Source organism: Chroicocephalus ridibundus, chromosome 8, assembly GCF_963924245.1.
Source record: "Chroicocephalus ridibundus chromosome 8, bChrRid1.1, whole genome shotgun sequence".
NCBI classification, from domain to species: domain Eukaryota; kingdom Metazoa; phylum Chordata; class Aves; order Charadriiformes; family Laridae; genus Chroicocephalus; species Chroicocephalus ridibundus.
The window spans coordinates 4,292,619-4,320,418 of NC_086291.1; the positions used below are offsets into that span (position 1 = coordinate 4,292,619).

Sequence of the window (27,800 nt, forward strand, 5' to 3'; positions counted from 1 at the left end):
AGGGCTTGTTGTTGAAGGCATCTTAAGATTTACTGCATCTTGCTTTGTAAAACTGCCAGTTCACAAACTTTTTTCTTATTCTTTGGTATTTATATTGAAGGGTAACAATTTCTTTAAAACAAACAACCAAACAAAAAAGGGCATGCAAAGAGTTAATAGTAAGTGGTGCCCAAATTACATATTTCTTAAACTCGTGGCCTACTTTACTAATCAGTTGTCATAAGATGTCAGATGGGGACCCATCACTGAAGAATTGCAGAACGCAGCCAGTGAAGCAACTAATTAGTTGGACAGTGGCATGGAGGTGTGTGTCCCCAAGGAGCTGAAATGATCACAGCAGGTGAAGAAAGTTTGGACAGATCAGTATCTCCGTAGTACAAAACCCAACACTTGGCTGAATCACAGGGATGCCGAGGGTGAGGGCACCACGGGTCCTCCATCAGGGACTGTGCATGGCGAGGGACTGCAGTACCGCTGTTTCCAGAAAGAAACGCGAGTCAGCTGAACGCTTGAAGGAACACGAAGCACATCCTGAGATGTGCAGCAATTAGAATAGTTGAGCAGTTTCTGGGTATCATTTGGGAGACCTGTAGCTGGCTGGCTTGCTCACCGTTGGCTTGTTACTCACTCCCCGAAGCCTTTGCTCCCCAGCCACTGCAAGAGTCGGTGTTGGTTATTCCCTGTAGGCACCAGACGTGCCTAGAATCACAGCTAGGTGATGGTCATTGAGCCAGCAGAGCAGAGGGTCCATCGGCTCCTGCTGCACCTGGGGACAAAAGGTAGCAGTAAGGGACCCTCAAACCTCAGGAACAAATATAAGATCCTCCGTTGAGAGCTAAAAGATGTGAAAGAATAAAGTTTATAAACTTCTCTAGGTGACCCATATACTTCTTTAACACAATTTAAGTTGTTTTAAGAGTGCTGCATGACTTTCTTCTCTCTTCCCTTCATCCCACTCCTATACAGGTGCACCCCTGCTGTTCATGGAGTCTTGTTTCCCTACACAAACTCCACAGGTGCAGCAGCAAAACAAATGTGCAAAACTCCTCCTAAGGGAGAACCCCACTGCCCTGCAGGACCTGCGAGAGAGTCAGCCTGGGGACCCCTTCACATTGACAAGTCACTCTCTTTCACAGCAAAAAATCCTCAGCCTCTTCCCTTTGGGTAGATGAAAAACTCCAAACCAGGTATTTGACTTGGGGTCTTCAGTGCAACGAGTCCTCAGTAGGAAATCTTCTTCTCAGTGCTTTGATTTTCAAAATGTTATTGCACGTTGTAGGAGCAGTTGCACAAGATGCTAAGAACTGCTGTATTCGGTATTAATAAGTAATGTTAATCTGTATTGTACAGATTAAGGATAGCTATGGCACGGAAATTATCAGGAGATGCGTCTCCAGACCTGGAGGTCACTTCTGGAGCCTTGCTGTTGTAACTGCTTAATTCAGTGGAGTGGACGACTTCCACCAAATGGGACAGGTTAAGGTTCAGCCTGGATCGGCAGCTTCAGGACTGGCCCTACCCGAGGAAGGGGATGCTGGCGGGGGACGATGGTTCTCCTGTGATGGTGTGGCCAAGGCTGGCAGATGGGCTTGGAGGACGCCCTGGACAGGTAGCGCGCACCACGTGCCTTGGCAGAAACGCACTCAGCAAACCCACGCAAATGCTGTCTGGAGGTGTAAAAGTAAAAGGGCACCAGTTCTTTTCATCCTGTTGAATTCAGGCAAGGTACTTGCTCAAGGGACAGATTCTCAGTTCCAAAAAAACTGCTTCGACCTTTGAGCTGCCACATTCCTTCCCCCATTACCTCCCATCTTTCTTTCCAGTATAGCACAGCTACTCTGAGTCATTGTTTATCTAATTTAATTAACATTTGCCAGTGCCTGCAACCTAAAACACTGTCTTAAAACATTTGCTTGAAAAGCCTCCTTGTCCCAGAGCTGTCATTTTTTAGCATGATGGATAATGGATAGAAATAATTATCCTGAACAAGGTTAGACAGCTTAAATGATTTGAGTTTCAAGGAATTAGTAAGCTTAGCTAAACATCTTATTTTTCAAGACACATTAATAATAAAAACACGGTGATGACCATAATGGATTGTAAAATCTGTACTCTGCTAAAACATATGCGGTCTCTCGCAGGTAGCTGTGTCCACAACGCCTTCATCCAGGGAGATTCAAATCAGTGCATCACCTGATACATCATCAGTCCCGTTGAAGGGCTTCAGGTAACTTCGAATCCCAGAAAAGATGCTTCCAGGGCTGTGAGTGCTGGTGTCCAGTTCAGCTGGTCCAAGTGGGAGGGCGATGCGTGCACTGGGTCCTCAGGAGGACCTGGGGTCCATAGAAGACCAGTGCTGCAGCTGTGGCCCCTGTAAAACAGCCCTGGAAAAGGCCAGAAGAAATCAGAAGGCAGAGACTTGGTGCAAACGGAGTGAGCTATTTCAGGTTTACAAAGGTATAAAGGAGGGTGGAATTGGGCTCACTGCCTCTGCATTATTTCCCCAGCCCATAATTTTGGGGAAAATAGGAGTTTTGAATTAATCATTGACCTTTAGCTTTGAAGAAAAACAGAACTTTGGCATGAAATTGCCAAAAAAAAAAAAAAAAAAAAAAAAGAGAGAGCGTAACAATTTGTAATTGCGTAATTTCGCTCCTGGAAACCCAGGTGCAGTCAGGCCTCTGCGGTGCTTTGCGCTGCGCAGAAGTGGGCTCTCCTCCAGGGAGCCTCAACCCAAGGCAGACAAAGAAAACACGGAGAAAACCAGGCACCTGGCGGAGAAGTGCCAGGCCACGTGCAACGGGACACGGGAGATGCCCCCTCCGTGCCCCGCGCATCGCACTGCGACACCTTTCAAATAACAAAGCTGATGTTCAGGACAGACCTGATGGTGTTCCCCTCGGCACGGAGCAGAGGGTCGCATCCTGCTTCCCATCGGATCCTGCTCTCCAGAGCTGCCCAGCCGTCCCGCATGGGCCTGGTCCCGGGAACAGAGTCTGGGTTGTAGCCTCCTGTAGTCTAAACTGTGAAATGCATGAATATGATGGAGATTTCCACTTAAAGTCGATTTTTTATTTTTTTTTTTTTTAATTCTCATTCGCCAAGTTTTATATTTCTGGGACTGTTAGGCAAATTAAATAAAAACCTTCATCCAAAAAAATGTCCCTTTCCACTTCTGGAAGCAAATGAAAATGTTCTTTGTAAAGAGGGAGAATTTGCAGACCCACGTGGTAAAATCCTAAAGGTTCGCTTTGACCCTCGCTTTTTACGTTTTTAAATTTGTTTTTTAAAGATCTCTGCATTGGTGTAGGACGATTTAAAATTCCTCTGGCAAAGTGCAATTTTATTGCTCCAGAGCTAGCATAAAGCTGAATGGGTGGCTGTATTTCAAGCGAGGAGCTGTGGGAGAGTGCAGCTTGCAAATGGCAATAGAGCCCAGAAATTGAACTCTAGCCTTTCTATTCAGTGCTCTTTTTATTATTAAGTCACAGAATAAGTAAAATGTTACGGGGACACTTTAAATCTACACTTGTTTGTACAGCATCCAATGAATATGTGATGGGGAAAGAAAATGAAAAATGTGGGGATGCTGAAAATAAGCAAAAGATTGGATGTTGAAGAATCAAGTAATGGTAAATTATGGGATACAGTTAAATCTGTAATTCTAACCTGAAACAGAGGAACGCGGCTTTGGTGCACTCTCATGGTTGTGCGGCGTCTTTGGGGTCGGTGCCCTCTGCTTGGTGGATCGGAGGATGGGACATCTCTGTGGCAGAGATGGCCAGAAGCTGCCTCAGCTGTAGCAAAAAATGTTACTTTAATATCTGAAGATCCCTTTTGTTTTGATTTTTCTTTTCAGACTTGAAATAAAGTGGTCCAGAACGGAATTGGACAAAACGTTTTATTGTGCTGGCACAGGTGGCAAAGGCAGGTGGAAGCGTGGAGCCTTCATTCACAGCAGCATCAAGGTAGGACAGGAAAGGTTTAGGTGGAGGATACCTGCTGGCTGCCGTTAGCACCTTTTAATGATATGAAGCCTAAACGTCTGGTGGATGCATCTAATTTAGACTAATGAGTGTTACTTTGTTTTTAAGGGCCAAGAAGTTTTAGCCAGAGCTGGGTAAGGTTCACCGGCAGGATGGCAGTTTAGTAGACGTGGATCCTGCTCCTACAATGATTTTATTCTGTTTCATTATGGCTCTTGCAGCCATCCTTTTAAAAAGACACACACTGAATATATTTTGAAGGAGACACCTGCACGTTCCCTGCCCCTGCATGTGAGCTGGGGGGAGGCCCTTCTCCACAGGCGTTCTTGAGGCTGTAGATCCCTGGGGACCTTCCTCCATGATGCTTCTCATTACCAATGCCAATCACGACCACGGAGGAATGAGAGGGCAGAGACCTCTCAGATGAGACCTCATGGCTGTTCCTTGCACCGTAAGACAGTGCAGGTGACCCACCACCAGCATTTACCCATTGTTTTCCATTAGGATCCAGCCTTGCTGAGTGTTTTGGGTCAGTATCCCTGTCCGGACAGGTGTTAGCATCTCCCAGTGTGAAGAAATCGGGAAGAGGCAGGGGAGCGTGGCTACTTTTCCAGGCAAGGACAATGGACAACCACCCCTAACACTGGCACCATGTAGGCTGTAAATTTGAGAAGCAGCCTGCAATTTTGGAGTCCTTAGTTGAGCTTTTATAACCCAGGACAGGAGACACAATGCAAATATTGCTCCTATTCCTATGTCCTTGAGCAGGGTGGAATGGAAACCTGGAAAAAAAATGTTTCCTGTGCTCTGGGCTGACTGGGGCCATGGGGTGATTTCTGTTTCTCTCCATGCCAAACCAGTTCCCTGGGACCACCACTGGCCCTGGTGCTCCGGTACTCACCTGCCTCTTCATCCTGGCCTCATGACCATGGCCTCTTGCCGTGGTGACTGCCCCGGTGGGAGGAGGTGTGAATCCCCACACCAGACGTGTTGGGAAAGTGGAAAGGTCTGATCCTCCCGATTAAGTTTCTAGCCCTGTTTTAAGTGATTTAGATTTCACAAATCCTACTTTTTGCCCTTTTTCTGTCCTCAGAAAATAGCACGGTGTCCTCATGGTGTTTTTAACATGCAATAACAGAACCAATGTGAACCCTAAGGAGATTTTTCCTGTGCCACAAATGAGGGACAAGTGACCCATGAGCTACCCCGTCATTTCTAGTGTTGTAAGTAACCACAGTTGGTGGTTTTTGTAGATCAGAGGTGGGTGGGTCAGATGGAAGAGATCACCAAGGCAGACAGTCCCATGGCAAAAAGATACCCCCATGGGCAACAATTTAGATGAAGAGGGATTTGGATGGAGCACCAAACCTGCCACTTGGGCAGTATCTTAAGGTGTGGTGATGAAAAATGACATGGAGAGTTGTTAAGGCTGGGGTCTGTGGTGTAAAGTTAAATGTGCCATGGATAAAATCCTGCTGCTTAAAAGGTAACACCAGACGTCTCATTATTGTCAGTGGACTCTTGTGGCACCCAGGATCATTGCAGCTCTGTGGTCAGGTGGTGGCTGGAGAGGGGCAGCGATAAGAAAACCCCATCCAAGGGATGGGGAAAGCGAGGTGTACACGAGACCCATGGGTGGCAGAGGTCCTCATCCACAAGCCTGCCCTGCAGAGCAAGAGGAGAGCCAGCTCTGCCAAAACCAGAAATCGAGGGAAAGGAACCGTAACACACGATGGGTATCTGCTCCCTGGGTTTTCCTTTCAGTAGCACAGTTGGGTTTTAGGTGCAATTTGTTTCTCATGCTTGTGGATGTGTAATGTGAGGCAGAGCACTCATTATTGGGGAGCCACAAACGACAGATGAATAACACGGTTGGGTGCCAATGTTAGCGTTGGCCCTGCGTAACCATCGTGTTGGTAACCTGCATTAATTGCTCGTGGCAAAACCAATGGGTTGGTTTTCCTTAGAAACTACTTTGTGATTACAGAGCGAGTCCAACAAAAGCAGCAGTAAAGTATAATTATGTCGTTACTGTTTTTTACAGTTACCAGGTCATTCTTGGAGAGATATATATATAATTAACATGTTGCTGCCGTGTGCTGGGCGGCTGGGAGAAGCTGGGCTTTGGAGCATGAAGCAGCGGCTGCTTCCTCTGTTGCTGGTGGTTTTTGAGGGGAAAGAGCCTCTGTTCACCCTTCGCACCCTGCCTTTTGGCCATGGTGCTCTGGCCAGTTCTTGGCACGCCTCTGTCACCTCCTCCCATCTGATGGCGTCTTTGCTTCTTGCCCGCCTGACATCTGTGTGGCTGAAGCGCTTCTGGTTGTCCTGCAGGGATTTTAGCCAAACACCGTGGCAGAAAAGTGCTCTTAACACATTAAGCAGCATTGGGGAAGACGGGTACGAGCACAGAAAACTGCTGCTAATACAGCAGTATTTCACAAAGACTAAATGCAGAATGGCTGCCGTGGGTCTTCTTTGGTCATGTGCTGACTCTTCTGCATCGTGCGTGAGAGTAGAGCAGGTTGTTTGGGTTTTTAACTGAAGAAAAAGGAAATTTCTCTGCAAACTTCAATTTTCCACATGAAAATCATGGGTTTTCTAACAGAAAATCTGATGGGGGTGGTCAAAACGCAGCGCTGTGTTCTGGGTTGGGTTGGGATCACACCGACGTGCCGAAGTCCAGCAGCCCCAGCTGGATGCCCTGATCTGAGAACATCACGGTGCCCTATCGTGTGTCAAACATAAACTATTACGACTTGATTTTTCTTCTGTAAACAAACAAACAAAAAAAGCAAGCACAATATTTCAGCATTTGGCTGAAAACAAATGCCAGTTAATGTTCTTTATGTCTATTAAATAGGAAATCAGTGAATCAAAAAGAGAGTGAGAAATACTCTTTAATAATTTGGGATTTTGTTGATAATAACATAGATCTTTGCCCCAAAATTTGAAATTCAAGCAAGTAGCCAACTCATGCAATATTTAGAAAAAGTGTGATCTTCTGATTATTCCAGTGGAAAATGTTTCGGAATTTGTAGAGCGGTCTCTGTGCTGGGTTTAGATTTAGGGATTCACTCGAGCGTCTGCTGAGGTCCCGTTGATGCTGTAAGACCTAAATCCCATTCCTAAATAATGGTGCTTTCGCAGGTGAGGATTCAGGTTGGAAAAGTGGCTCCCTGCAGGGTGGATTTCAAGCCTTTCTCATCACTCGTCCTGCAGTGGGGTGGATGTCCAGGGGGAGGGAGTCATTTCCCCAGACATCTCCTGATCCCTGCAGCTGGATCCAGTCTTGGCTTTGAGCTGGGCACAGCCCTCACGGTTTAGGAGGTGCTTTCCATAAGCCCAGAAAAAGGCTACTTTTGGGCTATTAGAGTTTCGGCTTTTAAAGGCTTTTTTTCCCCCACTTCTGCTCTCTGCTCAAACCCTGGCAGGTGGGCTTGGGGCTTCCTAATGTGAGTTTACTCCTTGTGCAACTCTGGAGTATCGCTGAATCCTGCAGAACTGTGCCACCGTTTGACCAGGGTACATGAGGCAGGACGCTTGCCACCGTATCTCTGTGGGGTTTTTGGTGAGTTTCAAAGGACAGTTGACTTCTCCTAATTTTAAAGTGTATTTCTATGGAAACTGCCAGGCTAGAAGAAAGATTCGGGAAAGTTTAATGTAATAATTAACGGCAGCCAGGATAATGGCAGTAGACAGATGTACAATGGTGGGTGGGATATTTCCAGCATCCTAAACAGTAGAGACGCAGGTGTAGGCAGGTGGAATGGAGGATATACCCAGTATTCACCTCTCATCCCGCATGCCCTGTGCACCCCTCGCGTGGTGCTCAGCAGCCTGCCGTGCTCCCTGGGAACCGAGGGCAGCAGTCACGGCCACTGGTGCTGGGAAGTAACTTGGGCTAACTGGAACCCGGGAATCGTAATGGGATGTGATAAAAGCACGCGGAGGAGTAAGGCCTGCGCGGCTCACTTGGTGCAAACCGCAGCGTGCCCTTGTCTGGGTGCGGAGGTCGGCGGTGGTGCAGCGCTTCCACGGCAGCGCCGGCACGGAGACTATTTCCGACTGCCATAAAAATCTTTATGTCTCTGTGATCAGGATTCGGTGATGCAAATTTGCTGTGTCAAAGGAAGATGCTGCTGTAAATGAATTAGTACAAGAAGAACTTCTTATTTAAGAAGTGCTGACTCTGCACTCTCCCCTCTGCCCTCGCTTTTAAAATTGAAGTCTGGGTTTGCGGCTTGCTATGATCTATATTTAGATACTTGTAAATGAAGTTTTGCAGTCACATGGCTGCATTCTTGTACGGCTTCATGAAGCTGGTTTTTCACATTACAGAGATTTATACGTTTGCGTTTACATATTGCAGGTGTTTCCATAAAAGCTTGGGATAGCCACATTAAGGAGAACGGCCTGAAAGAAAACCAAGAAGTGTTTAAAATTGTACCGAGCACACCTCAAAACACTGTCCTGGGGCAAAAGAGTGAAGTCGCTGCAGAAACGAGGGAGTCACAGACAGGTAAGATTGATGGATGTAGGCTTTTCGGGAGCACCTCCTCCAAGCAGAGGGTCGAGTCGTGCAAGGGGACAGCATCCCTTTCGGGATGTATCTTGTGCGATGCTCCCAGCGAGCTGCCGAGCCCCTGGCAGAATATTTCAAAATGTCAGAGAGTGCTGCAGTGCTGAGCTCATGCTATGTAAATGATAGCCCGATGAATTATGTGCTGTACACACTACACACAAATCCTGTCCCAACCAGCCCTGGAAGAGGAGATAGCATTCTTGCCGGTGTGTCCTCTGCTCCAAGAACCTTGCCAGGAGGACACGCCATAATTCATGCTCTGCTGATGCTTTATAAAAGTTGCAGCCTGTACTTTGGCTGCTGAGCTGCTGACCCCAGCATCCATGTCACCCACCAGCCCCTCCGAGCCTGGTGGCCGACTGCATCCCCCTGTGCTTATCCTGGGGAGCCTAACGCCTCAGCTAGCCCTCCGGCTGGCATGGGAAGTGCAGGCAGGCAGTCCTGCCTTGCCTGGGCTCAGCGCAGCATCAGACAAAAAGTCAGGGCTTTCCCTGCTTTCAGGGTACACTCAGAGCCGGCTTGACCCCAGCTTTGCCCTCCTGACTGCAGAAGCCTACAGCTTGACGCAGAAAAGAAGGTGGTAATTCATAAGGGTTTCTCCTTAGCTGAAGAACCCCTCCAGTCTCTGCTGGGTGACAGCGACCGAAAGCAAAGGATTATCAGCACTTAATTTAACCTGGTTTAGGACTCACCATAAACCTGTAATATAGCACCTTCCGTGGGGCAGTGCCTGGCAAACAGGAGGTTTCCCAGGGGGAGGGGGCAAACTTAAGAGTGTGGAATGCTAGGGGAGTTTCATGGGAAACTAAAATAGTTCTGAAACACCGAGGGGACGGGGGTGGCAGAAGTTTGGGGCAGAATGGTGAGAAAGAGTTTGGCTGTAGGGAATAGTCTTTTCTTCCACTCTCCATCCCTTTTTCCACGGCGTGCTGTGAGCTTGGCCCAAGGACCCCCCGCGCAAACCCCATCCTCTGGATGGGGCAAGGCAAGGCGCGGTGCGGGGCGAGGAGGGCAGCCGGGCGGGTGGGTGAGCAGGGCCGGGAGCCGCCGGGCGGGTGGGTGCCCTGGCCAGCACACCCAGAGGTGCCCAGCCTGCCTTTTTTGGAGTCTTTCTGCTTTTTTGGAGGCTGGTTGGGGAGAACTAAAAATCTCCCATTTCCAGCTGCCACGGGCAAGGCTGGGTGCTGGCCCAAATGTGGGTCAAGAGTGACACCCTGTGGACAACTTACTCTTTTCCGTAACACCTCCAGGATTTCTCTCCTGCCTTTTTTTTTTTTTTTTTTTTGCGCCTCTGACTTTACACCCCCCCCACCACCCCCCCCACCCCGACACACACACACACGCTTTGCCGGCGCAACCCTCCCCAAAGCCCCCACCTTGCGCGGGGGGCTGCCCCGCAGGCACCAGCCTTTCCCAACCCCTTCGAAGTGAGGGAGCTGAGGAGAGGGGGCTCCGCATCCCTGCCCCCTTCCTTTATGTTCCTTTTTCCTTTTCCCCCCCCACCTCCCTGCAGCTGAGCGGGGCGGCGGGGGGGGGCCGCTGTGGCTCCCCGTGGCGGCTCACCCCCGCTCAGCAGCTGGAGCCGGCTGCGCTCCCGGGGCTCGTAAATCTACCGCCTGCTCGCAAAATTTGGCAAGTATGAACCCAGGCCGTCTGTTAAAGTTGGGGGGGAAGGAAAAATTGCGTGGGCTTCCCCGCAGCCACACCCCCCCCCCCCCCCCCCCACGCCTGTCGCGTCCTCCGAGGCTCCCCGAGCCGCCCCCCCCCCCCCAACGGGGTGAGGATTTCTGCACGAACATGAAAACTCCTCAAAAAAAAAAAAAAAAAAGAGTATTACAAAGATTGCTTCTCCTCTGGTCACTGTGATGGTCCCTTCCCAATCTCCAGCCCGTTGGGGTTGCGCCATCCCATCCCCGTGCTCTTGGTGTTATCCCCAAGGAGCAAAATCTGGTGTCCCAGAACGGGCTGATTGACACCAGCTGACAACCTGGAAGAGGGTACAGCTCTATTTTAAGCAACAAATAATTCGGTTTTATATTGGTGAGAAATTCCTCATCACTCATTTAATTGTGCGGGTCTAAAAGAAACCATAACGTTTTGGCACGCCTGAGCGCTGGGAGTGGGAAAGAGGAGAGTGTCAAAATCCTTCCAAGAGTTTATGTCCTTTCTTACCCCCGGCAGTTTAACCCTGCCAAGTCTGCACAGACCTATATACATATATCCAAAAGCAAAGACTGGATGGAGATTCTTTAATACCCGCAAAAGAAGCAAATATAAAGGCAGTAATTTTTTTCCAATGACATTTATATGCCGCCGTTAACTCTACTTTAGCTGCTATAGTTTAAGGCTTTCAGAAAACGTAACTTCAGCTGCACCAACTACCATATGTTTTTGCTGAGAGGAGCTGAAGAGCTGGCCTGGCCAGCCCACGCAGATTCTCTGCCGTTTCCAGTGTGTGCAAAATCTTGAAAAGGAAGAGGTGTCCTAGAGCAAAAAGTCATTTTCTACGCCCTTGTGCCATTTCCAGCAATGTAGGCCTGAGCAGGCATCCTTGTCAGATGAAAAGAAAGAGATCAGGTCTCATAGTCCAGTCTCTGGGACTCTGTAGAACAAGATTAGCTCCAAAAAATTGTGAGGGGCGTGTATTTTTCCAACCATACTCACGACCTACCATGTGTTGTACTCTAACCCTTATGATTAGGAGGCTGCACCTCAGCAGGCATCAGAAGTGCTCAGAAGGCACCAGAAAAAAAAAAAAAGAGTGGAAAAACTTAAAAATTCTGCAACGTCCTGTGAATTTACCGATGAGCAGCGGAAGAAGTGGGAAGATCCACAGGTAAGGCGTGCGGGGCAAAAAGCTGCTGGCTGAAGAGTAGGTTGGATGGTTGGGTTGATTTCACCAAGCAAACAACGAAGGTTGTGGCAGTGCTACCGGGCTGTGGAAAACGGGGTTAGGGACTCCGAGGTGAGCACAGGAAGCTGCGTACCATCTCCAAGATGTGGCAAAGATGAAAAACCTCCCTCTTCTGTTTTAAAAGCCAAGGACACGTCTTGGTGGGAAACATTTCATCCCAAGTCCTGCCCACGGAAAGGTGCCTTTGCATGTCCCTTTCCATCTTATTGCATGGTGGGACGATACGGCTGTGTCAGCCTGGCACCAAGGGCTTGGGGGGAGCTTCGCTGCTTGCCATGAAACATCTCAGCTACAACTATTGGCAGAGTTCGAAATAGGGCTAGGCCGTAACAGTTCATTTTGGAATTTAAATTCGGTCGATTTGAGGTAAATAAAATAACTGTGCTGCCTAGTTTTCAAAGGATCGTTTACTTTTTTGGAAAGTAGAGTATACTTTTGGAAAGTGCACAGGCATCTTTCAGGATGAAGGGCTCCGTGTGCAACAATCAAGTTTTTACCTTTTAATTAACAAAGCTTTATAAAGAATTTCAATTCAGAATTGCTAAACAAAGAAACTATACAAGCCCCAGATGAGATCTAAACAGTTTCCAAAAGACATTAAAAAGGAGAAAAATACTGGGCCACATGTTTTTTCTTACGTCTCCTGAGTCCATTTATTCCAGACATCTGACATGCAATTCAAATTTCCAATAGTTTTAGGTAACCATGTCCAATTTAGAAACCGCAGCCTTCAGCTAAGCCTACCTACCTCCCAAATCAGTCCGGAAAACCAGAGCACTTGCTGATACTCTGCATTTTCAGATTTGCAGAGCTTTGTTATGTGTGTGCCATATATACTTGGGTTGAGTTTTCTGGCTCCGTGCAATCCATTTAGATATATTTCATAGACCTGTAGTCAGTGGTCACAGTCAGATAAATTATAGTTCCTAATGGAGAGCCTGTTTGTGCTTTCAAAGAGTAAAACCGCTATAAAATTGATCTCTTTTGAGATGCCTTTGACGGCGGTTGTCGTATGGCAGTTCGGATGAGACGGAAGCAAAGGGCTCCCTGTGGATGGAGGACTAATGAGCTTTATTTCTGGCTCTGAGACTCGGGCTGATTTCTTAACCTTTCTGTGCCTGAATGTATCTCGAAAGTGGAGATTAAACAGGGTGTCTGTGATAGGCAAAGCGCAGCGGAAATCTTGCATTCAGGTGTGGGCAAGTTATGTCCTGCTACATGCCCTTTCTTGATTCCCCCCAGGAGCCTCCTGGGTGAGGATTTAATGATGTCTGGGAGGAGGCAGGTAAGACAGGGGATGCATTAGGTGCTGGTTTCCACGCCACCCTTCTCACCCTACTCCCTAAAACTTGGGTCATACAACCTGCTTGAGCTTGTACAATGCCATACCTGCAGATGTTGGCGTCCAACATCCTCTCTTCCAGGGCCCCAAGGAAATATGGGATGGTCAGGTGTTACTTCCAAGAGAGCTTGGCTGAACACAAATTATGGAGCAGATTCTCTGCTGCTAAACCCCAAAGTCAGCAGAGACTTTGTCAGCCTTCAGCGGCGAATCCTGTTCGGCTGGTAAGTGGCCATCACTTTATCCTGTAATCTCTCATTCATCTCATCTATTTTTATCTTCCCAGTTCGCTTTCCAGTGGGAGCGCTCGTACGCAGTCACAAACTCTGCTACTGGCGAAAAAGTAGGATTTGAATCAAATTTATTGCTGTTAATTTCTTTCAAATGAATCATGAATCAGAGGGGGCAGCTAGCGGTGGTGAAACATCTGTTCATCCACAACGTAAAAGCAGCCTCTGACATCAGTGATCGGGGAAGAGGCCAAGAGTGGAGCTGGTCCCTGGTAGGGTTTAGGGACTGGGAACATGGGAGGGCAAAGGGGAGAGCTGGAGAAGTCCCCTGAACCATATTGCTATCCCTTATGGTTTTCCTGAGCATCTCCTCCATTCTCCGTCATGCAGAGGTGACCTGAGCAGAAACAATATCCTTCCTTCAAAATAAAAAAGGAATAAAAGTGAGAATTGAGTGAATCACAATGTTCTCAGCCGGTGCCTGGTTCGGGGTGATATTTATGTCCTTCAAAACCAGCGGTGCCAATTGCCGCAGCCCCGTTGACTTGAGAGGACTTGTGCTGATTTTAAGGACACGACCTGCTCATTTTGAGCAGAAAACAAGTGGCCAGATTATGGTCCCCTGGTGGGAACCCAGCAACAGACTTTCTTCAGCCTCTTTTTCTAGATATACGAGGGCTGAGAAGTACAGAGGGAAACGCTGAGTCTGCTAAAAACTGTTGAGATTCTTGTGGGTGCTTTGGAGGAGCTGGTATACAATTATGAGGCCATTCTCTCCGCTGGCAAATTAACAGCTTAGAAAAATTACAACGGAGGGGGGGTGGGGGGGGTGGGGAAGAAAAGAAAAAAGACATGGAAATTCTGTTAATGAAACAGAACAATGAAAATCAAAGCTAAAGATGGAAGGAACTGAGTGGGCCCCATCCAGTTCATTGCCTGCTAGGCTGGATTGCTGCCTATAGTAATTTATGCCATAGCCTTGGAAGTGAAAACAGATTTCATTTACTACCGAACAGTACTACTCTGTGTAGACAGAGTTCATGGCCTCGCAGCATTTCTGAGAAGGTATTGTGGGATTATTGCTCCCACTTTGCAGATGGGCACGGTAATGCTGCTTGAATTCTTAAATTTAGGCTCTGGCGACGGGGAATCTGAATTAGGACGCGGGTGTCTGAGGGCCGTCCCTTGTCTCCTGCTGTCACACCCTCTGGCCACCGTAGGAAGTCAAAAAACTGTCAAAACTGTAGAGGTCCCAGTGAAAACTGGTGTTTGTGTGTGCAAGGCTCTGCGTGGAGATCGTCCCTTGCCCAGGGGTTTGTCCCTCAAGGGTTTGATGGCGGAGTCGGACATAAGATGCTCTTCCGATGGGCAAAAATCAACTTTCAGCTTTAACTACATCTTAAGGGAGAAAAGTAATCTGAAACTTTTGGCTCAGGTTTTTTTTTTTTTTTTTTTTTTTCCACTAGCCTGAGTAGCACCAAGGAGAGCCCAAAGCCACGGCTTGCCCTACCGGCTAGCATGGAGACGGTGGGTGGTGGACCCCTGCTTGCTCGCATCGCCATCGCTGCCACAGGTACGACCTTCCTCAGAGAGCCTTGTATGTGAAAAATGCACGCATTCTGTTGCAAAATAGCAGAAAGCAGGTAAAATTAGCATTTGGAGAAAAGTTCTTATGGAAAAAAACTATACGTTCCCCGAGAGCCAAATGAAAAAAAAACAAAAACCAAGCAGCCCTCAAACCCAAGCTTGCAGACTCTGCTGTAATTTATGATATACCATATGAATCTAACTATAGAACTTCATTTAAAAATTTTATAAAGACTGTAAATCTACAGTGAAATGTTCTAGGGACAATCCGCTGGCAGAAACCCACACTCTGCAGACTGACCTATGGGAGAACCAGTTTGTCAAGGGCTTGATCCGAAGCCCGCTGAAGACAATGGAAATACTCTCATTGACGTCAGTGGCCTTTAGATCAAAAAGCCCCCAAAGCCCAGCATGGAAAAACGAGTAGTAAGGATAAGCAAACCGCTCTAATCAATAGACGCTGCTGTATGAAGGTCTTTAACAATAGCTTAATGGGCCACGATGAGCTGCTTTGGACACTTTTATTTTGTATTGTATGTATCTTATAATCTTTCTCCTGAAACTTTTAATGGAATTTATCTCACTGGAGAATTTGGGAGAACATCTGCTGCAAATGATGGGTAAAGACATAAGCTGTTGTGGGTGGGGTGAGCCTCAGGAGGTTCACAGTTTGGGTTTGGCTTCTGCTGCAGATTCTTATCTGAACTATACAGATCTCCTGTGGCTGCAAAAATTGGACTGGAAATCACAAGAGTACGAGACTTCTTGTGAGATTTCCAGCACTTTTCTTATGGTTTTGACTGAACACCAGATGTGGAAAAAATATTTAACAAAACTGGATGCAGTTTTTTTTCATGTCTGGTTCTAAAAAGGGATGAAGGTTCAGGAATCTAATTTTATCCTTTCCAGTTTCACTCCTTGGTAAGATTCAGTTGTAGTTTGAAAAAAAAAAATGCAATTTAAACCCAAAATGTAGCTATTGCAACCAGTCCCTGAAGAATCATTCAAGTAGATGAAACTCTAAACATTACATTGACCATGAACAAAATGAAAACCTTATGCCTTTGGCAAGTGGAGTGCAAAGAACGAACAGGGTGAATGGTGACCATTAGGAAACATCCATTAATATTCTTTCCCTTCAAAGATTATTTTTATTTGCTTTCCATGCAAGCGTGTTTGCATTTTTGACCCTTTCCTGCCTGCTTCCACCAAACAACCAAGCTCTTAGGCCTCGCCTAGTGCAGGTATTTTTAACAATACTAGAACAATCATGCTTGCCACGTGGAAAATTTAAATTTTACACGTGACTGCCAAATTTCCTATTCATCAAATAGACTTTGCGGGCTCCTTACACGAGCCTACATTACCTTTTGGGTGCAACACCAGTGCCAGGATGCTGGGTCACTAACCAATGGCAAGTTCTTCTAATCCGTACGTTCTAGATGTTCTTTGTGGACAACTCACAGCTAGAAAGGAAGGTCACTTCATTAGGTGGTTTACTCTAATTGTATCACCTATTCACACTTGCTTTTAAACTGGTGGTCTTTCATCAGAAAGGGAAAGAAAAGGTTTTTTTGAAGGCAAATAGTGAAGATAGGTTAGCGGAGGAGTCACAGGAGGGTTTCACGACATGTGTAGGCATCTTTAGGCGATGGAAAGTGGCCTGAAGTGAATGATGTATCTCAAAGGATTTGGATCACAAATGTCGGGAGCAAAGCTGACTAACAGAAAATTAAACAAATCAAATGAGGGAAAAAGGTTTAAAGTGGTCGGGCTGGCGACGACCTCACTCACTCGAATATTTTATCACTCGCGATTGCCTCTGAAATTTTTGGTTTCAGTTTGGGACAACAAATTTGTCCCTGTGGGGTACGTAAAGGAAACGGAACTGGCATATCTTTTAACTCCTCATCTGATGTGTAGTCTCACATACAAATCAAATGTGACTGATGAAAAGGCAGGATATTATCCCATCCAGACGCTGTGGAGCAGTGAACCATAGCTCCAGCGCCTGGGGAGACTGTCTAGAACTCACCATGTCTTGTCATTTCACTGAATTTTTGGCAACGTCGGGGTTTTTTCTTCAAAGATCTAGACCCAAACCCCCTCTGAACCTCCACTGTCATTTAACAAACAGCAAATAAAGCAACTAATAATGGCAAGAAACAACTCCAAAGTGTGGACACCGCTGTTGGAGAAGGATGGGGAAGAAAAACCCCAGGGTTTGTTTTTAATCCTATTAATTTGGGAGGAAGGAGGGGCTCTGGTGAGCCTTGAAAGATTTTATAGATGTCTCTTTGGGCCCGGGGAAGGAGCGGTTTGCGGAGCGAGACATGCCAAGACCCTGTCAGTGCGTCCGCTCCCGCCAGAGATGAGGCTCCTGGCCCCGGCGTTGGGCAGGTTTCGTGCTGGGGGGAGGCAGCTTCCTCGGGAGCCGGTTTCCCCGTGTGCAAGGGGAGGTGAAATCACGCTGCTTCTTCCTCGAGGTCTAGGAAATGTCCACCGGGATGGACCCTCCAAGAAACATACTGGTTTTTTGAAAACGCAACTTGGGAGAGCACTAAAAAAGGCTGGAGAAAAGGGGAAGGAGAGGAGGGAAGAGCCCTCCCACCGCTCTCCCCACGCTCTGCTCGCAGAGCCGTCCCTCCAGCCCATGTGGAAATAGTTACCTCCAAATAACACATCCTGCGGGACTATTTCGAGTCATTTCACAGAAGCCTTATTAAAAAATAGAGACTTTATTAACCTGAGATTCAGGGACTTGAATTCATGATAGAGGCTGTAAACTCTCAGCCTATGGTTCGGTTTTACAATGACGATTTGAGGGTTGGAGAAGGAAATCTTGTGGAGAGAGGCTTAAGGAGCTCAATTTGGTGAACTTAGCAAAAAAGCAGATCACGCAGCGACCTGACTCTGTGCAGTAAATGCCTTTGGAGGAAAAACTACCGCGTACAAAAGGGCTTTATAGTCTAATGGAGGAAAACATAACGAGATGCAATGGCTGGAAATCTAAGACAGGCAAAATAGAGAGATTGGGAAGGGAGAGGGGCTGACTGCTGGGACAGGCTGTTGAAGGGGGCAGGGGATTTGTCATCCTTTTGCATCTTGAAATCAGAACTGGAGGCCAGCCCAGATGACTTTGGTGAAACATATAGTAGTAGGCTCAATTAGCGAGTGAACGTGTGAAATTATTTTCTGGGGGATTTATATTGAGCGTTAAACTAGCTGATCTGAGTTGTCCCTTTCAGCCTTAAAAATGGAGGAAAGATGCCAGAAAAGGAGCTAGATACCCAAATTCTACCAAATTGCAATAGCTGGGGCCTTCTGGGCCCCTTTGGAAATGCTTTCAGTGAAAGGAGAAGTGCTCTATTCTGGGCGCTGGGCTTATGGAGGGACAGACAGAATGATGCATGCCATCACATGCTGCTAGCACAAACCCATTTGTAGCTGGTTTTCCTTCTTGGCCCCCCACAAGCACGCTTTTCTTTTTTATATTTATTTTTTTGAAACTAAAAATATATCCTCAGAGGCATTAGTCACTCTGCCCACATATTAATAAATTGCATAATGATGCCACCAAGCATCCAAAAACCTTTCAAACTGTTATATATTATTTCTTTCAATAATATTCTAAAAGGCCAGTGAGGCTTAATGGAGCCACATGGTATTGTATTTAATCCAGAAATCTGGAACTGTCTAAAATCTCATATATAAATTAAGATAATATACAATATGTTTTTTCATTTAATTTGGTTCTTCCCATTTGGGTAGGCTATAACTCCATAGGACTGTGTCTTTTGCAAGAAATTTTTGTGTACCGAATCTTAGATTTGTAATGTTGCTCTCACTTTTAATTGCTCAGGGCTGTTCTCCGTAATAACTCGGCCACTCCTTCGCCAGCCAAAGGAAAGTTTAATGGAACCACAGTTTAACTGGGCAAAGTTTAAAAATTGTGCAAGTTGCAAGAGGTTTCCTGGGACTTTTCCTTACGGCCTCTCCCACACGGCTCCGTTTGCATTGCCGCTGAGCATCTCGCTGCCGTGCAATGGAGATGGTGAGCTCTGCAGAGCATTTAATGCTGGTTTGCAGGTGTCTCCTTCTTGACTCTCCCTGGACTCAGCTGGGTATCTGTCCATTTACACCCAGAAATTTTTAGGAGATCGGGAGCTATTGAGTGGAGAAACCCAAATCCAAATGTTTCCCAGGCTGGAAAAACAAGAGGGCTTTAGATCTGGGATTTGGGCACGAGGCTTGTTTTCATAAGTATCACCTCTGAACAGGTCCACCTCTGCTTCACAGCATCTGCAGAAGTTTTTCACATAATCTGGCAAGTCACGGCAAATGTCACAGGCTATGAGATACAAAGGGGTCAATAAACGCTACCTTTTCCTCCTCCTTTCTCTTCATCCCAAGTTCCCTTCATGCTTTCAGAAGCTCTGGCTATCGCTGTGCCAGGGTGGAACAAGGCTGTGCAACAGGAACTGTGTAGGTCAGGACCACAATTCATGTATCTTCCTTTTCAACTCTTGTAATTTGTAAACCCAGTGACCCAAAAAAATGCACACCCCTTTGCTGGGTTTAGAGCTGAAGTGCCTCAAAAGATGGAGGGAGAAAAGCATACGTTCTTGGGTATATTCTACTCTGCAGTTTGACATCCTGCAGGAGAAGAAAGCCAGGTGTGGAAACAGACTGAGTGAGATGATTGCTTGTGGGGTCAGTGGGGTTGACACAATGGAGGTGCTGAAATCTGGGGCATACCTTTCGTTTGAGAGAATGTGTAGGAGAATTAAACACATTGTGGAAAGTAAGAGGCCTGTGCATTATGAGTGAGCAGCTTTGAATCATATGAGCCCAGGTTTTGGTTGATCACGTGAATAAAACCTCTTTCAGGCTTAAATACTTCTGTTCGTCATTTCTGGGTTTGGTTTTTTTTTTTTTCAGCTGGCTTTGAATTTTCCTTGGCTTCACCAGGAGCTAGACCTGACCTTGGAGAGAAATATTCTCAGGGCTATAATCTGGTTTTGACAAACTTTTGGTACGAGCAGGGTGTATGGGGGCCCCTTGCTCTCCCCATGTCTACAGAACTGGTCCGGAAAGCTGTGGGATAGACGCTAATGATATTTACAACCCTCCTTATTTTCTTTCACTCCCTTCCTGATGCTCCGCTCACCAGAAGTGCAATCTACAACCTTCTCATCCTTCGATGGAGTATGGGCAAAGCTTCTTGGCTTGTGCATCTGAATGCCTCTCCAAACTGGGCTCTGCATCACAGATATCAAACTGCAATAGTGATAAGCATCTCTAGGGGCTTTATTTTTTAGAATTTTTAGACTAAGACTTTTCCCTCCTAGAAATATCTGGGTGATATAACCAGACCTGTGTTGGTCTTCTTACCTTAGGGTGGAGGGCAGCTCGGTTCACAGAAGGATGCATTGCGTGGGAAGATTATCCATGACACCATGAAACTTCATAAGCAGCAGCTGTGAAGAGAACAACAGAAGTGAGCATGGGCCCTCGAGGCCATCGCAGCCCCATAGCCTCTGCCCAGGAGGCACCAAGATGTATTACACACCTTCCTCACCACCTCTCTCCTCCCCTGGGTCCTTAGGGACCTACACTGAAAGTCCAGGTTTGCTCTTGGGGCACTGGTCCAGCACTTGTAAAATGTTAGTGTAGGCAGCAAGTGAAAATGTCCTCATTTTTGAGCAGGAGGGCAAGGTAATTTTCTTGCAGTCCGGTAATTCCCTCAGTTTTTTTTATTGGTGGTGTTATAGACCAGCTTCTCCGAGGTGCTGGGACTTTGCCTATATTGCATCCTTCTTCCCATCCGGTTCCAACAATAAAACCCTCGCGTTTTTTGATCTCTGGCTTTCATGCTTGCTGACACACTCTGGAAAATTTAAGAAGGGCGCAAGGAATGGGTTAGTCACACTTGTTAATATTTATCCCATTGCAGAAGGAGCGGGGCTGACCTCAGAGCGCGGGCTTTGGAGAACAGTTATGAGAATGATTCCACCCAGCTGAAACGAAATCTGCATGCAAAGCTCGTTTGGTGCCTGGAAAGAGCTAGAAGGAAATAAAGGTCTTAAATGATATATTTCCGCAGTTAACATTTTGTCCTGTTTACAGAATCTCACCAGAATACTGGGGGTTTTGTTTTGTTCATATGTTTTTCATAAGGATAAATATCCGTGCAGTTTAAACATTTTCATTAGATTCAGACAAGAAGGAGGATGTAGGGCTGTTTTTTTCTTTAATTGTTGATCTCTCTTTATTTTTTTTTAATGGTTATTTCTTAAAAACACTCTTCAGAAATAAAAAAGTCAGGTAAATCCAAGAGGCAGGGGGAAGTGATTCTCTTTAATTATTCTTAGAGCAATTTTGAGTAATGTAGGCTAAATTAAAAAAATATACAAGCAAGATATTTTGGCTGGGAAGTATGTGTAATGTATGAACAGCAGGAAAAAAAAAAAAAAAAAGCCTTCCTTTCTAAATAGAAAATCTTTGAAAGTAACAGGGGGAAACTGATGGGAAGGGCTGAAGTCCATATATTCCCACCTCCTCCGCCTTGTGCTCTCTTAAAGGTGAGCTGCAAAATGCAAAAGAGAAATGTGTTAAATTCAGATGACTCGCTCGGGTGTCAGGAAGTGGCTCGAACAACCACACGAAGTTAACTAACACATTTCCAGCTTTTTTTGTTCATCATTTCCCCCCCCCTCCTCTCTCCAACCCCTCCCCTCCCCTGCTCTTCCCGTGAAATCTGTTTTTTTGCTGCTGTGGTTTCTGCCTCCAGGCGGGAGCGCAGCCACTTGTCCACCCGAGCAGCACCCTGAGACCCCCCCGGGGCTTGCAGGGAGCCAAGACTTTCTGGGAGGATTTTCCAGAAAGTAAGAAAGGAGGAGAATTTTAGAAAATGTATTCCCGATCTAAACACCCTGTCTGCAGGAGAAACGAGACAAGCTGTGAGGAATTGCGTGGTGAGCTTGCGTCGCTTTGCCGTTCATCTTTTGTCTGGTCAATCCATCTTCTTATCGTTCACTTGCTGTGCTCTAGGTCTTCTTCAACATCGTGGTTCCTGGCCTCTACGGTGTTGAGTACCATGGCCACGCTACCCCAAAATGTGCGTAATGCTGTGTTTGCCAATGACTGCTTTCAGTTGTGGGCACGGAGAGAAGCAGCTGGATGTGGGGAAATGCTTTTCGAACTGCAAGTGGCAGGATTTGGTTTGCAATTCCAATTGACGTGAGAATAAGTCCTGTTTAAACGAGACTTGGGAAGTGGATTAGGTCACCAAAAGAAGGTCTGAAAGGCAAGACACCCTGATCCATCAGAAACGGTGCCCCTGCCCGTTGCAATGTGTCCTGTCCCAAGCCCGATGCAGAGCCCTGCACCGCGGCGGCCAGGCCAGGGAAAATGCAGGGATATGGGGCTGTTTCTTATTAGCTTCCGCTTCTCCCTCTGGAAATGTTCCCCGTGCCTTTATCCCCCTGCTTGGCAGCAGGTGTGCTAGGGAAAAGTTTTAAATCTAGATGGAACGGAGTTATCTGAGTTACAGTAAGTAGATTTTTTTTTTCATTTGAAAAGGCAACACACAGAGCCCTGTGCATTACCTTGCACCGATGTGATACACACACGCACACATGCATTTGTGCCTGGGATATAAAAATACTGTATTATTGCAGTGCTCCGTGTGTGTCTGCGTAGAGCTAATTCATGTACTACAGCATGCTTACCAAAGGGCACTCCTTAATTGCATGCTAGTATTTTTTAATTACTGATTAAGTTGTAAGACTCTTACAAGCCTCTCTGATTTATGTTCTTATTAGCTACAGTGTGAGTGTCTTCTGCAGCCATTCCTGATTTTAGTTTTCCGTCCTTTAATAATAAACAAGACCTCCAAATTTTTGTTGTTTTTTTTTTTTCTGTTTTGAAAGAATAAACCCAACTACGCGTCTGAGAGTCTTTAACGAAGGAAAGCCAAAATGGTATATGAAAGCAACGGCTGCTCTCTCTTTTTTTAGGGCCATTTTGGTACTCTTTTCCCCTCTCTATTATGGCCAGAGAAATAAACTGTGGATTTGGAAATATCTCTGTAGCTTAGTCTCTGGAAGAGAAAGTGAGTAAATTGAAATAAAATGAGAAGGTGACTATTAATTCACATTTCTCCTTTGGGAGGAAGATTTAATGAATTTAAGAAGGAGGTTCTGCTCCTACTTAGTGTTGAATTTGACGAAGTTGCCCGACTTAGCACGGCTCAGTGGAGGAGGCGCAGCATTTGATAAAACCATAACGAGAGAAATAAAAGAAGCAATCCCCTCGCAAGGAGGGGGGTTATTTGCGCAGACGATCACTACTCCTTCTGTTCTTTAGCTCTATTTTTTTTCTTTCTGGTGTAAGCAGTTGTCAGTGATGGAGGAGGAGAGAAGTTAATACAGCAACAGGAGGACTTCGGGCCAAACGCATGATACGTCTCAGTCTTGAGGGATTTGCGGAGGTGTTGAGGATTCCAGCTGCCTGTCTCCATGTCCTCCTTCAGCAGTAGCCGCAGCAGGACCCCAGGGCTGACCAGTGGCTGCTCCCGGCTTCACCCTCGGAGCCACCAGTTGGTGACACCGAAAGGCCCCATACGCAGGACACGGTGACGGCACGGCTGGCTCCAGGCAGGTTCGGCAAAGCAGAGCCGGGAGCCCCAGGGAGTCTGTGCACTGTGATGTTCACGGTACCTTCAGCATCATAAACGTGCTACCCTGCATTCCATGGGTCGTAAGGTCAGAAAAAAAGCCAAGAACCTAATTTTTTCCATGCTGCTTTCTTTTTCCAAGTGTAATAACAATTTTGCCCGTACATCCTGCTCTGGCAGCCAAGTGGAAAGACGATGATCTTCTACTGCACTATCTTACCCGAACCTGTTGGGAGATAACTGGATGCTGCAGGAGATGAGAAGGATGGGATCCAATTTAGCTAAGGGAGAAAGGGTTTTTATAATGAAATGTCGATGCCAAGATGTATTCCTGCACACAGCAGCAGTAGCAGAGCTGGTGCATGGAGGGGTCAAATCAGCTGTTTGAGATACTACATTATCCTGCTTCCGTCCCAAAAACCTGCCTCTCTGCGAAAATCCTTATCCTCTCTCATGGCCACGCTGATGACAAGATGTTATGACCACCACTGCTGCAAGTAGCCTTATTTTTCATCGCCACTTACCTTTCCTGGGTGGTGCAGGGCTGGTTTCTCTGTTTTTATTTATTCCTCTATTAACACAGCTCAGCCGTGCCATGGTTTCCATTTGGCAGGAGGCACTGCATGGCAGGACTCATGTTTACAACACATCACGGCGCAACAACCGCCTCCAGAATGTCCATTCCGATTAGACCTGGTCGCCTTCTCTTTGCAGCCTTCCCCTCCCATCCCATCGAACCCCCCCCAGAATTACCAGTTATGGGAAGTTTTAAAACTTTGTAAGCTGCAGTGGCTTCATTTAGGCAGCAAAGCTGTGTATTGAAATATGAATTAGTAGCATGTGTATCGGCAGGGTAGACCATCTGCTGTGCTCAGCACCCGGCTTTGAAGCTGGTTGGCTGGCAGGACAGCATGTGTTTACAGAAAACCCTAACAGTTGTAAAGGAGCCATTTAGGTTTATCGTGTCAATTCCTGTACAACTCCACGAGGAGAGATTCCTTTCACAAACTCGCATAAAAAAGACAGATAGACTAGTTTTGACCTCTCTCAAAACATTTGACGGTTGAGCTTGTTGCGAGGATAAAATATCTAGAATGGGGGAAAAAAAAAGAATCTTGTCATTTCCCCTTCTTAAGCATTAGACTCCTTGAACGCAACATCCATTCATAGCTTAGTTCTTGCATTATAATTTAACTGCCTTTTATTTTCCTTCTGAGATACAAATGCAGGAGCTGTACATGATTTTCATACCATATTATGCGAGCCATTGGGAAAAAGCTGTCCGGAGTAATGGCGCCATTTCAACGTGACGCATATGCCAAGGTACAGAGATCATTTATTTTCCTTAAAAATGAAACGAGGATGGGATTAAAAATGTTATGTTTTGCCTGTACGAGCAATATTCCTCTAATCAACCGTTCCAAATATATTACATCCTTGTAGCTTCTCTGTAATACCAATTGTCCAAGGGAAGGCATCCAGTAGCACACCGAAGGGGTTTACACTGCCCCAGAACCAGCCCTCTTACCGGGGCTATCACTTCCAAAGCACCGATATACCAAGGACAGGGCAGAATAAAACCAAACTGGCCCTGGGGATACTTCTGGACTGAGCACTCGGTTACTTTCTCATGCAGGGAGGAATTATTAATAAACAACCTCTTCAGCGAGTGCGCTGAAGCACTTGCTACCGTTTAACAGGCACCCATATTGTACGTATAATTCGTGTGCGTGTGGACGCAGAGTAGAAAGGGAACGTTCTTCTACCTAAAGCTGAGGCTCAGACCGAGCCCTCGGGTCGTCGTGGCCCATGCGTGATTCCGGCTGGCTGTTGGACTGAGAAGATAAATTAAGAAACAGACAGATTTGATGCATCTCTGAGATAACTCATTCCAATGTGCAAAAGGAAAAAAAAAAAAAAGTGTATTAATATACAGGTCTTAAGACTTCAATCAATTTTTTAAGAAAAAACGCTTGTTCCTTTTGATGGGAAAAGCCGTGAAGCAAAGTGAAAGCTGGCAAAATGAGAGATGGCAGGCTGGGGGAGAAAGCTTCCTCTTGCAAACATACCCTGGGCACCCAGCGGTGTTACTAAGGCCCCGCGTAGGGATGCTGTAGGACTGGTAGCACACAGGGGATCATAACCTGCATAAAAAGTATAATTGATATCCTAAATATGAGCATAGTATGTTGGTAGTTCACAAAAAGCCTTACGGCTTATATGAGGTAGTCGAGCTTGGGTAAGGAGAGGACACTGGTGGGACAAAGAGAGACTTACCCTTGTGTAGCCCAGGTGTTGTGCTCATTACAATCCTCTATCTAGGTCATGTCTTGGGTGCTTAGATGTGAAATACTGATGAGGAACTGGTTTTTAGTATGATAGAGGTTTAGAAACAATCTTGTGTATCTGTATGTACATATATATGTGTGTGTGTGTCTATGCATATGTGTGTACATACATATGTAAGTTCAAATTTCCTTTAGTCTGACCAACAGCTGCCCCGTGCTGGTGAGATGCAGGGATTTGGTGCTCCATAGTGGTGGAGCAGAACAGGGTGACCCAGGACTGCCAGACTCCATCTCCAGGAAAGCAGCAGATCAATACAAAACCATGAAGGCAGGCTCTCTCCTGGAGATTGCATTTCGTATTTAGGGACATCAGAGAGTAGAGGGTGTCTCCAGCCGGGTTGCAAAGGGTCACTGCAGAAGAGTTAAGTGCCCAGGACCCAACTTTGGGGAGCAGTGCATCACCTGCCATAGCCCTCGGTGCCCATAGGATGCTGTGGGCACTCCTGCCCCCTCCTAAATACCATCTTGTTAATGCAGCTGGGAGAGCAGAGCCCCGGAACGTCATCTGGAAGAGAGGTTGGTGACCCAGCTGTTGGGTCCATCTCTCTGCCTTTGGGTGCCCACCTTGGTCAGTCGCATTAAGACACTTTCTGTGCAGACCACAGCACCCTTGTTTCAGAAGAAATGGCCTGGCCCTGGAAGTCTGCTGGAAAAGAGCCGTTTCGGGGAGGTAACTAACTGATCCAGTTTGCACAAGATGCCATGGACGGGTCATCTGTAACCGAGCCTAAGGCTGAACATCCTCTTTTACATTTGCCAATGTTACAATCTGAAATTTCATTTTCATATTTAATTCGCCTGCCTCCAGTTTCTTATTCTAATTTTGTTCTTCATTCGGTGCGTAATCCGAGGTAACGCATGGCTGCTTTACCCGTGGACTAGAAATGCAGTGACTTTGGGCGTTGCAGTGACTTTAGGCATTGCGTTTTTATGTGCCATCGGTATTATTATTATTATTATTATTATTATTATTATTATTATTATCACTTCTTTTGAGGGGTATCCTAATCTGCTTGTTTCTGTTAGGTGGTGGAATCTGGTTGAAAGCAAAGCATGACAACGCCTGTGATATAGCGACATTTTTCCGACTTGTTCTGAGCATCCCTCAGGAACGCCTGCGGATGGGACGGGTGCTTTTCCCTGCGCGGAGCAGAGCGCCGCAGCCGCGCCACGTCATCTCGCTGCCTGTTCTCTGGCTCTGTGCTCTGCCCTCCCGGGTCAAAGCGAAAATGGGAGAGGATGGCAAGCCAAAGCGTGCGGAAGATGACTCACCGGATTATTTTCTACTTTTCAAATATAGCCCTTGCATTCTTGCCAACATATCGATACAGTCAGGCTCTCCCTCCTGCAGCAAGCCTCACGTATTTATATTTATATATAGTACGTAATACCTATACTACATAATGACAAATGTCAATACATTTACCCATTTTTTAATATTCTCTTTATTTTGATTTTTTTCGCATTTTTTTCTCCCAAACAGGCACTGAAAGACCGAAACTGCAACCCACCCAGTGCAATTCCTGTAAACACAACGTACCGAGGGTTTGACTGGCAACGTCTTTGGTCACCGTGATCCTTCCCATTTCAGGACTTGCTGAAACTGGTCAAAATGGCTCCGGAGTACTGGGCAGCCCATGACCTGCCTGACTTTGAGGAAGGAAAAGGCAGCTCAGCTGAGGTATGTTCTCGCACCGAGAGAGGGCAAACGGGTGACAAAAGCGATGCAGCCAGGGCTGGGAAGGAAGGCATCTTTGCTCCTCTCCCTTCTATGCTGATGATGCCCTGCAAAACCCGGCCCAGCTCCGAGCTGCGTGTCCCGCTGTCTATTTTGGGAGGGAAGAAAGGAACGGGCTCACGTCTGGGAGGGCTGAGTTGAAGCCGTTGTTACTGGGGAAAATGCGAACACGGAGCTCACAGTAAAGAAACGGGGAATTGCCACCCCGACGGCAAACTTCACCATCAGAGCACCTCGTCTCGGGGGTCATTTTATTCTCAGAAAGCAGGACATAAATACAGAGTTAATTGTGACCGTAACCCGTAGCAATAACCTGTTTATGGGAAGACTCTAGTCCTAGTCTAGAAAAGCTGTAATCTCACCCCGCCATCTACAATTTGTTGCTTTATTAAG

General features: G+C 46.5%; 1 long non-coding RNA gene across 1 annotated transcript; it reads left to right on the plus strand.

The window, feature by feature from the left end:
* Positions 1-23,071: 23,071 nt before the first annotated feature.
* On the plus strand, positions 23,072-27,532 carry LOC134519606 (uncharacterized). The gene is made up of 4 exons (XR_010072260.1): positions 23,072-23,409; positions 24,551-24,644; positions 26,696-27,049; positions 27,153-27,532. It is a non-coding gene; the product is annotated as an uncharacterized LOC134519606 (long non-coding RNA).
* Positions 27,533-27,800: the final 268 nt, after the last annotated feature.